At 31.5% G+C, this 12,021-nt stretch overlaps 1 long non-coding RNA gene across 3 annotated transcripts in view; it reads left to right on the top strand.

Annotated features, from left to right (window-relative positions):
* Positions 1-11,817, top strand: part of LOC126978377 (uncharacterized) — a 42,318-nt gene extending 30,501 nt beyond the window's left edge. The window contains exons 6-7 of one of the 3 annotated variants that reach the window (XR_007732619.1): positions 9,668-9,734; positions 11,663-11,817. This is a non-coding gene — a long non-coding RNA (uncharacterized LOC126978377). The remainder of the gene's footprint in view (positions 1-9,667; positions 9,735-11,662) is intronic. The other 2 variants (XR_007732617.1, XR_007732618.1) reach the window with 2 other exon arrangements.
* The last annotated feature ends 204 nt before the right edge of the window (positions 11,818-12,021 follow it).

Genomic DNA, 12,021 nt, shown 5'->3' with positions numbered 1-12,021 from the left:
GATCGCAATCGGAAAATTATGGAAATAATGAGTTATAAATATCAATAAAAGAAAATGTAGATCTCAAATATAAAGCTCAATAGTTCATTGTTTATGATTTTATTAGTACACATATATCAAATGGTTTATGAGTATAAAACATATGCTGAAATCCGAAAACCAGAGCTATATTCACAGTGTTTTTTTTTCTTTCGATTCAATTGTCTGTACCTACGAATTTTCAGCGTTTTAATTCCTTACTACGTTAATCAAATAGAAATTGAAATCCTATACCTTCGGCTATAAGTCCTTTGTGTTCAGTCGCGTTATATGAGTATTTTTAAATACTAATTCTATTTTCAATACAGTAACCTATACTGCTGTAACCTTATGAGTAATACGCGATTTTAAGCCTCCCTATAACAAAGGGATTTCCCACATACATATTTCTGTACTGTGTTTATAAGGATTTGTACAGAACTTGATAATAAGCTTCGTGTAACTTTGGACGTGTGTCAATTGTGTTATAGCATAATTAAATTATTTCTTTAAATTTGTGTATTAAAAACCTTAATGAAATAGTAAAACTAGGCAAACAATTGGAAATACTTGTTACGAATTGTGATTAATTATTATTACGATTACGAGGTTGTAAAACGCGTTATATGGTAATACCCCTATAACGCTTATTCTTATAACGATGAACCACTCTACCGCGTTATAGGGAGGATTAACTGTATTTAGAATAAAAGTTTAATGGACCAGCGTTATTCACTGTCACAATAAATTTTCTTCCATTTAATTTCCAACAATCCGCTATTTGCTACTTCGCTAAGAAAGTTTCAATGAGTTAAATGCAGATATAGCGAAACTTTATTTTGCCGTTTAATCTAGAAAGTAAGGCGAATGCTGTTCTGTTTGAATAGACGCAGCTATTTGTTATGAACTTCTATCCTTTAGAAAAACTTTGAAGTAAGAGGCTTCAATAAATTGAACCTCTTATTCCAATTAAGAAGATTTTGTAAGACGTAATAATACCGACTACGAGGAGAAAATCTGAGAAGAAAATATGAATTTTATTAATTAATTTTGTTACACTCAAGGGATTATAATATTATGAAATACTAACAAATCTTTATAAGTTGCCCTTATACCTAATATATGTATGTATACATACCTATATTAGATATAAGGGTAAGTAAGTATACATACTTACTTCTTTGATTTTGTTTACATCTCCCAGCCGAGGTTCAAGTGGATTCTCTTATTTATTGAACTCGAATAGCATTTAAACATTTCACTAAATGACTGCTTTATTCCAGTTCTAATTATCAGTGAACTCGTAAATAACATTATACATATTAGCTTCAAATATCACTTATAAACGAAAATAACATATCTAAATTCGAAGCTTCGATAATTTGATTCTTAGAACGGAGCAAGGATGAGGTAATTGTTTGTCTTGCGTTGTCTTTAATGAAAATTTATTTCTGTTGTGACCCAAGCGAAAGTTAAATGAATTCAGCTGTAGCGTCTGAATCAATCCTGTGCCTGATGTCCAACACGACATCCCGAGAGAGATTACATATATCCTATCCTACTAATATTATAAATGTGAAAGTTTGTATGTCTGGATGTATTTTTGAACTTCTTTAACGCAAAATCTACTGAATAGATTTTGATGAAACTTTACAATAATATAGCTTACACACCAGAATAACAAATAAGCTATAATTTATAAAACTATAGTGTGAATTATACAAAATATTTATATTTTTCTTTTAAGAACTGTGATTATTACTAATAAATACAACTAGCGCCATCTCTTATCAACTAGCAAGCACAAGATCAATACAATTTATATGGCAAAACAACGTTTGCCGGGTCAGCTAGTTTTCAAATAATTGAACAGAAACTGGTAGGTCATGAATATGAATAAAATCACACAAGTATTATAATTGATTATGCTGCAAACTAAATAATCTTTACATATAAAAAAAACTGTTGGGAAAACGCAAAACTACTGAATAGATTTATTCAAATTTTTCATGAATAATTGGTCGGGACAACATATAGGCTTATATATTATACTTTACATTAGTATCAAGCTAGACGCATGTATCGTTATTTTGCTGCTTTTTAGCATCCACGCAGATGATGCAGTGGATAGCAGCTTGTGTTTTACTGATATGATAAGTATATATTATGTGCGTAGGCACACTATCAAAGTTGTCCCCCAAATGAGGAGGATAGAGGTAACGTATATGACATACTCACCTGCCATCCTGGGTTCGAATCCCGATGGATGTTTGTTTCCGAGTCATGGATGTTTATATGTATTTATGTATGTTTAAGTAAGTATATTTTATTAAATATATCGTTGGCTTGTAACCCATAACACAGGCTATATATGCCTAATTTGGGGCAAGATAATTTGTGTAAAAAGTGTGTCAATATTATTATTATTTCATCAAGTTTTATTGTTTTTTGTACTCTTTTTGTATTTTTTTAGGTTGACGTTATCCAACATTTTCATAAAAATTACCTTTACTAATTCGTACAGTCAATCTATTCTTATCTCGCTTCATATACCATACTACCCTGAATATTTTTTTTAAAAATGAAAAATAATTGAAATGTGTGCTGGGACACATAGTAGAAGTGAATCTTCATCGGACAAATTTCAAAACCAAATACTCGAAATATTCTCGTAAATATTTTAAAACAAATATTTTAAGAAAATTAAAAAAAAAATTAAAGATATTAAAAAAAATATTTCAAAGAATAATTTAGAAAAAATAATTCAGTAAAATGTTGTTTAAAAATATTACAAAAAGTATTTCCAAACAAAACATTAAATAAAATGTTATTTTTAAAAATTTAGAAAAAAAAAAACGTATGCCTTAAATTCTTTATAATAATTTGTATTTTAATAAAATTTATATCATAGCCGATTGTAATGCGACATGCGAAGATGGGTGAAATAATTTTAGGCGATATAATAAAAGACTCACTTTAATTATAATGAAATTAATCAGTATTAGAATTATAGTACCATGTTTTTTAATATATTATTTTCAATTGTAAGTTATTAAAAAGATGTTGGTAATTAACATTTTGATTACCGTGGTGGCCACAAACAGTTATGTTAAAATATATACTGTTTTAAGTTAAGAAATTAATTTTAAATTAGGTAACATTATGTAAGTTTATAAGATTTTGTTTTTATACCACGTTACTTTTAGTTTCCTACCGGTGAAAATTTTGCTTTTATTTTATATCAAAATATTTTTCGTGACGTCACAAAATGGCCCAACGGAAGACCAGCGTTGGTTTTCAAACCAGCAAGATGCTGAGTTGGGACCATTTTTTTGAATCGTATATAATTTTTTTTTTAAATTTGCTTGTTTATCAATCTTAAGTTTATATTTATTTTTTATGTTATGTCTTTGTACAAAACTACTTACTGATACGTTTCAAAATAATAATTCTTCTTCTTTCTTCTTCTTTTGAAATGCTGTACCGAACACGGATCAAGCAGTTCTTTTTTACGGCAATGATTTTGGATACTCCACTATTTTCTGTTCAATCTAACTGAAATTTTCAATTTGCAAGTACGATATCTTAGGATCAAGCTTCATCTAATTTGATTAATGTAACTAATATATTTTTAATATAACTTATAACATATTCCCGTTCTTCTCGGGCCTGAGGTATTCATTTTGGAATGGGTGGTAGTTTTTTTTTACTTACAATAAGTGATGTCACATCCTATTTTGAATAAAAAAAAATTGAATTTGAATTTTGAAAATTTGAATTCAACATTTGCAACTTGGCGAACTTCACCCGGATTTAATCGTGAAGATAATTAGGCAAGAAACAAAATACATTTACAATTATTGTAATTAAAAACAAGGCCCAATAGGACATGATTTGACGACCCATATAGCCGAATGTGACCCTGACTACTAAGCTAGAGGTCCCTGGTTCGAATCCCGGTAGGTGCAATCATTTGTATGACGAATATGAATGTTTGTTTCCGCGTCATGGATGTTTATATGTATTTATGTAGGTATGTTTAGGTAAGTATTTTGTATTAATACAATATATATTTAAATATATCGTTGTACCCATAGTACAGGCTATGCCTATGTATATACATAGTATAGGCTATGTTTGGGGCAAGATAACTTGTATGAAAGTGTGTCAATATTATTATTATTAGATGTGCCTTGACTTCACAACACACACAGTAGCAGTGAAAGATAAATACCATCCTACTTATATTATAAATGTGAAAGTTTGTATGTCTGGATGTATGTTTGTACCTACCTCTTTAACGCAAAAACTACTGTATGGATTTTGATGAAACTTTATAATAATATAGCTTACACACCAGAATAACTCATAGGCTATAATTTATAAAACTAACGTGTGAATTATCCAAAATATAAAATAAGTGTGAAGTAAGTAGAAAATAAATCTGCAATTTATATGGCAATAGAACGTTTGCCGTGTCAGCTAGTATTTAATGAGTACAAAAAGAAAGAGATAATATACCATTATTAATTGCAAACACATTAAGTCCTAAGCTTGAATCAAAGTTATTTACTAATTCAATTATGTTTCGGTGGCTGATGTTGAAGGGGGAAATTTATCTCTCCCTATCACAACGGAGCGCACTTACCTACACGTTGATAATTGATTCAGAATTAGTAATATCGAAATTGATAGCATTGTTAGTTTGGAATGTATGACGGCTTCCTAACGTAGAACATTGATAGACTATTCACATTCAGATCCTGGAATTAAATGGAATTTTGGTGAGCGAATTAATTTACTCCGTATTTCTCTATAATACACGATTAATCGTGCGTTGATGAACTAAACAATGTTTATATTGTTTGATTACTTAAAACAGGATTTAAACATTTAAAATTATCGTTTTAGGGTCCAATTTCTTATCTAAATCAACATGTTCTGTTTGACGTCTAATCAGTATCAGGGACTGAGGACCTAAGTTTACTTATTTGTTGAAAAAAATTACGTGTTAAGTATTCAGATATTCCAAAAACATTGCATGCAGTTCGGCTTATTAAATTAATTAAGATAAATATTTTTTTTATTGATTTTTGATCATTTCAGTAAATAATTATAATACTAATATTAACATACTATTGCATAAATTATCTTCCCTCAATCTATGTTGTAATATGGTTGTAAGACAATGATATATTTAATACGATGCTTTAAATAGTTAAACATACAGAAATATGTGTATAAATCCTTGACTCGGAAACAAATCCATATTAATGATATAAATATTAGCGCACCTATTGGGATTCCAATTCGGGACCTCTAGCTCAATAGGTAGGGTCACTAACCACGGGGCGAATGCGTCTTTGAAATATATACTATTATTTATACACGCCATGATATTGTAATTTAGATTCCAAGTAATGTAACATGAGTTGTCTGCTGACTTGCATAGATATTGCCTCTTAGACGAACAGTACCTATATTAAATTACCATATCCGGCCTCATATTTGCTATATTGAGTGACATCATTTAATGCTTATAAGACAAATTGAAAATTAGACTTTATCAAGAAATTTATTTTATGAGACTTTATATTAACATCAAACTATTTTAATATAATAACAAAGGCTAGAAAAACACACAACCAAAATGTAAATAAATTTAGATAATTTTAAACATTAAGAATATTATTAAGAGATTATATCAAAGTTATTATAAATTAAGAACTCCTGCTTGCGTTCTGAGCGAATGCTTCTTGATTTGTTTGAAAACTTCAAACTTTGTGTAAAACAAAAAAAAAATAATGTAAGCTGCCCTCCATATTTCTGTAAAACTCAATTTAAAAAATATTTAAAACTTGCTGACCCGGCAAACGTTGTTTTGCCACATAAATTGTATTTATCTTTTCCTTACTAGTTGATAAGAGATGGCGCTAGTTGTATTCATTAGTAACAATCACACTTCTTTTATATTTTGTATAATTCACACTATAGTTATATTATTGTAAAGTTTCATCAAAATCTATTCTGTAGGTTTTGCGTTAAAGAAGTTCAAACATACATCCAGACATACAAACTTTCACATTTATAATATTAGTAGGATTGGCAAGCCGAATTTGATACTATGATGCATTAACTTCTCTAACATTCAATAACCGATCCACGGAACTTATATTTTCAATTCATGTGTGAGATTGTTATATGAAATTTATTTTAAGCTTTTTCTATATTATTTGAATTGATAATTGACATATTGTTATGCAGATTCACAATCGAGTGACGGATGACATAAAATATGAATTCTAGTGATCTTAGATTAGAACTTAAATATTGAAAGGGACCGATATGTTGTATCTACTTATCTCTTTCTAATAAAATCAAATATTAATCATTCGAAATAAAAATTAAATAAACCAACCGATAATATAATCTAATATATAAAATTTTCATGTCGCTGTGTTTTTAGTTAAACTCCTTCGAAACGGCCTGACCGATTCTCATGAAATTTTGAGTGCATATTGGGTAGGTCTGAGAATCGGACATCTATTTTTCATCCCACTTAATGTTAAGGGTGGTCCACGTTAATTTTTTTTTACTTTTTTTTTTAAATTGGTTTGATTATGAGTCAGCATTAAAAAATACATACAACTTCAAATTTTCACCCATCTACGATCAACAGTTACTTTTGTATCGCGATTTTAATATCGGCAATATTGGTGGGTCAGCTAGTAATAATATATATTAATAATAGAGCAACCATATAAATGAAGAGTAGGAGCCATTAACGGATGTTCATGGAGTCTATGGAAGTTTGATCATTAATGTTTATGTATGGAGTTGGAATCGATGATCCAAGTCTTACCTACATGTAATAATTAAACACATATTGTACCGAGTACTCCTATTGCAGAATCGTATGAATATTCCCGGGCAGATATTTAGAACGCTAGGTCTGACGAAAATATAACATTATATAAAAATCGTCAAACTGAAAATGTTTATGGTATTTGTCTTTGCACAGGAAGCCGGCTAGATTATGTGTACCACAACGGCGCCATACTGGACAAATGAGACTTATATCTTATCTTATGCCTCAAGGTGACGAGCGCAATTGTAGTGCCGCTCAGAATTTTTGGGTTTTTTCAAGAAAATTGAGCGGCACTGCATTGTAATGGGTAGGGCGTATCAATTACCATCAGCTGGTCTCATATTTTCATAAAAAAAACCTATTGGATTAGCTATTAGGATTAGCCTATTTATAATAATTGTGCTGGTATTAGACAGAAATAATACTAGTTTTTTAAAGCAAACCGGAAACTACTTGTTTGTTTGAACAAAGCTATGCGACTAGAATAAATCGGCCTGTACCGATTTTCTTACGAGAGTCACTCTTCTATGTGACCTATATTTTCTACAGGGAGCTTTCTAAAAAATATCCAATTTGGTAAAAACTAGTACCTTTATTAAAATATTTGATAAAAATTGAGTGTGTGTCTTGGATCAGTAAAGTAAAAACTTTAAAATATATAGGAAACGTAGACGAAAATATTTTGATACGAATATATCGGATGGCAAATTTCGCACAATATGTTTATGCACACGCCGTAACCGAGAAGAGCTTATGGGCGTCATAAATGCTTTCGAGAGGCATAGATAGACTATTATGCTATCACCAAGGCTCGAAAACCAATCAAATATTCTATCCGCTTAACGTAAAAGTACATCAAGAACATTATATTCGGATATTATTAATACTTTACTTAGATCCATACAACTTTTAAGTTATACATAAACTTTAAGAGCTTGTAAGGCGCAAGAAACTAAGAAAGCTTTAATAGCGTTTCTTTCGTTCTAATTTGCGATAAAAGCTTCATGTTAAATTTTCTTTAAAAAACTTTTTTTGATTACTTGCATTTAGTCCTAAGTACTTTCATTTAGTCCTAATTGAGCCGTCTGTAATATCATGACTAACGGCCGTTCCCAATACACTATCTACAGATAGAGTTAAATTACTACCTAATACTGTCAGTAATTAGCTGTCAATAATCTGAAGCTGTCCCAATATATCCGATCAGCTATTCTAATCGCCGTATATTGGGACGTGTGAATTACAATTTCCATACAAACGTTGGTAAGCTATACGTCCTCCCATTGACAGACAGCGTGTACGGAGAAGGTGAGTTACTGTGGATAATTTTTAATTTTTTTTTTAATTGGGACAGAAAAATCAACGATAGTTACGATTTTTAACTCAAGTAGGCCACAACCGGAGATAGATTGAGTATTGGGAACGGCCCTAAATGAGTACACAAATTTCGTAATTATGATGCTGACCGTACAAGAGAGTGTTTACTTCGAGCAAACTCCAGATGCCGATTCAGATCTTGAGCTTGCTAGATCTGACTAAAACAAACATACAAAGATTGCAAGTTACAAATTGGTTGAACTTTTGAATGTCGCCGCGGTTCACTCGCCTACATATGATTTCAGTTTTTGAATATGGACGTTAATTCGATATAAAGTCGGCAACGCTTTTGTGATTTTTATTGGCATCAAGTGTATGCTTGTCTGCCGTCCTCTTCCATAAAACATAATTTAATGTTAGCTTCTAATATCTTTTTAAGCAAAATATACTCGTAGGTAGTAGTTTTTTGGTAGATGGAAATGTGAAATCTAAGAATATTGCAAAAAGATTCTTTTTTGTATTGTTTTATTGAAATCTTAACAGGCTACTATCGTTTATGAACTGTGCTGGTAGGGTGAGGGTACACTGACTGATGGCGTTTGACGGTTTATCTATAAGAAAATTTATTGATTTAGGCGTTACTTTGCGGAAATCCATAATAATACAAATGATTTATATTTATTTAGTGTTAATTCCGCCAATATTTGTTTTTCAAACAATTCGACACGTGTTTCGCCTCTACATGAGGCATCGCCAGATTTTGGCGAGACAACACTCAAAAATAGCGCAATGTATGAAACCATGTACGCATCCTTTCGCATCGCCGTAGCGGCGAGCTCCGGTGGCAATGGCCGTCACAACGCGATCGGTCTTCGGCGGGAATCGCGGAATTCGGAAGGATCGGCGCTGTCTTTCATTCTTCTTTCATTGCTTGAAAAATACAAGTAAAAGCTTGTATTTTTCAAAACTTGAACTATCCATCGTGTTTTTTCGATGCGGTATTTGCCGATTATAATAAGAGACAGTGTAAATACTAAACCTCATCAGTGGAGTCTGAGAGAGTAAAATATTGTATTAGTATCTAGTAATGTGATAAGAAATTTACTATCAAATTGTGCAGTAATAAAAGTGAGCCATTGTTATATCTGATTATTGCTAATAGACTTCAAAAACATTGCAAATATATTCTAGCAGCAGAATAACCCACCATAATGTAATAACAACTATAATGACAACTGTCAACAAACAACTGCCTTTTTTATTAAGGATATGAAAAAAAAACGGCTGCAGCTTTCTTAGCAGAGGATGCCGGCTGGACACTAGAATGCCTCTGATTTATGTCGTCAAGCAGTTTTATGTGATTACTCATTCTATGTTCAAATTCAAATTTTTTCATGTCAAATAAGATTTAAGATAGCTTACTGAACGTCAATACTAACATTAATTCCTTAATTTATGCCTCAGGCCTGAGAAGAACGGGCGAAAGAAACTCCGTGGGCTACTTTCTAGGATCAGGTGAATCACTTTCTCAGTACGTCTTCTCTTATCCTGAAAAAAAATTATATTGGTGCATGCAATTTTTTGACTTTAAGTTTTATATGACATTTGTACAAAACAGCTAGTAGCTTTTTGCTTAAACAATAAATATCTCGGACCTGAACCGGATGATGGGTGCTAAATAAAAGAAGCACATTGAGAAAAAAATATAGATTATTTCTTAGAGCAATAATACACAAGAACAGACTACATTTTATTATTTTTTTATATGTTCTGTTTACGCTGTATGTGAAATATAATTTTATATATATTTTATATATTATTTTAATATATTTTCTTTAGTATAAAATTTTTGAATATGTGTGTTTGCTTCTAGTATTTAGTGTTGTATGTTGTATGTTCAGTAACAAAACGTTAATATACATTCTGATTACTCACAATTTATTCATGTGTTTACGTGCGACGATGATTTATAGAAGAAGATGAAGTGCTGGGCCACGCCGTCAAAGTCGGTTTGTCATAGATCACAAAGTAACTATCACAGCCAGCTTTGATGAGCATGTCTCCATTTCTTTCGACGATACGAAAACTACTTCAACGCGGATGTTATGTTTCTCGAGCCTAGCCGGTCGAAGCGGTTGTGACGTGTCTTCGTCTTCATATCACAGCCACTTTGATGTGGTCGGTTTACGGGGACCTATATCTCAGTGTAGTGAACGAGTAGCTCGATGTCTGTCAACTATCCGTGGCCCTTTCGTTAAAATGGTTGTGGAATGTTATTATTGCTCATATCACAGCCACTTTTGACGAGGTAGGCTGCGCGATAGAACGACGATTATTATAAAGGTTACAAGGGTGATATAAATTATGGAAACATGTCACAATAATGTGTCGCATGTGTCTCACGAAGTGGTTGTTGTGTGTTTTTACTCATATCACAGCCAGCTTTGATGAGCGACATGCGTCATCGCGCCATTGTGGCCGCGGGTGATTGTGGATTGAATTGGATCTAGTAGACGCGTGGGGAAGCAAGCAAAGTGGTTGTGAGATGATACCCTCTACCATATCACAGCCAGCTTTGTTGACTTTCCTATCGCTCAAGCCTGCAACTCAACTGATCTCGATGTCGCCCTCAAACTGTAACTATTCATTGATTTTGTTTGTTTAGTATTACTACTGTTCTTATAATAATATTATTGACTTTGAAATATCTGTATATGTAGATATAATCATTTACTTTACTTTCACTTTAAGATGTTATATAAGAAGTTACATTGGCTACTTTTATTTTAAACAATATGTTATGTTTTTTTTAAGTGATAAAACTCACTTCTAGGATTAATACACAAATAAAATTTGAAAAACAAAAACCGCCGGAGGTCGTGGGTTCGAATCCCGCATCGTTCATAAAATTTTGTTTTTCAAATATTATGTGTGTACCATTTTTTTGGAAAAATAGTTTATTGTATAATTTAAACTCGAAAATTTGAGAACATAATACGATTGGAAAGAATTTTAAAGTTAAAAAACAAAAGAAAATTTACCATGGAAAGACTGCCACGTTAACTACTTAATACTTACGCGTAGGTGACCATTTGTAATACCATATATTGAATAATATACCAATACCCTCATATTGAATAATATGACGTCTTAACACTATTAGGGTTATGTCGTTTTATATTGAAATAATTTTATATCAATTCAAGATATTTGGTCAATTAGTATTTGATTTACTCTATACAACCTAAAATAAATTTCTTCTGTATATTATAGTTATGGATGGACTAGCGCGGCCGTATTCATGTATTGTGCCCAAGACGCCACCATTATTTACATATTTATTATATAGTTGTTTTTATTTTATTATTTGTTTCGTAAATGCTACAGTTATTCAAATAATGTCTATAGGGTAAAGCTTTTTTTGTTTGTAATTTTTAATCATATTGTTGTACATTTCAGGTTGGGCAGAGGGCACCACCGAGTCGAGTTACGTTGTGCAACGGCACAACACAACAAATATAACGATATTTATCCACGGATGTCTCCATTACTGTGAAAACAAAGCGATTTATAAAAAAAACAAGTATGAATTGTAATAATAATTTCTAATTTTTTGTGTTGTTTTATTTCCCTCTTTAGTTTCATAGATCACTGCAATGATTACTTACAACACTATGCCTAGTAATACCGCAATAATAAAGTTTTTAGGATCGCTCGTAGAGTAAAGGTAGAATTACGCTCATTTGGCAACGTTCTCGCAGATCACAAGTTACTTATGTGATGATTTTGGATACGTGTGATAGATACAGATATCGCGC

The sequence above is a fragment of the Leptidea sinapis genome, chromosome Z (assembly GCF_905404315.1).
Source record: "Leptidea sinapis chromosome Z, ilLepSina1.1, whole genome shotgun sequence".
NCBI lineage: Eukaryota > Metazoa > Arthropoda > Insecta > Lepidoptera > Pieridae > Leptidea > Leptidea sinapis.
Note: the sequence above shows the minus strand (reverse complement) of the source record. Positions and strands in the feature narration are given on the sequence as shown.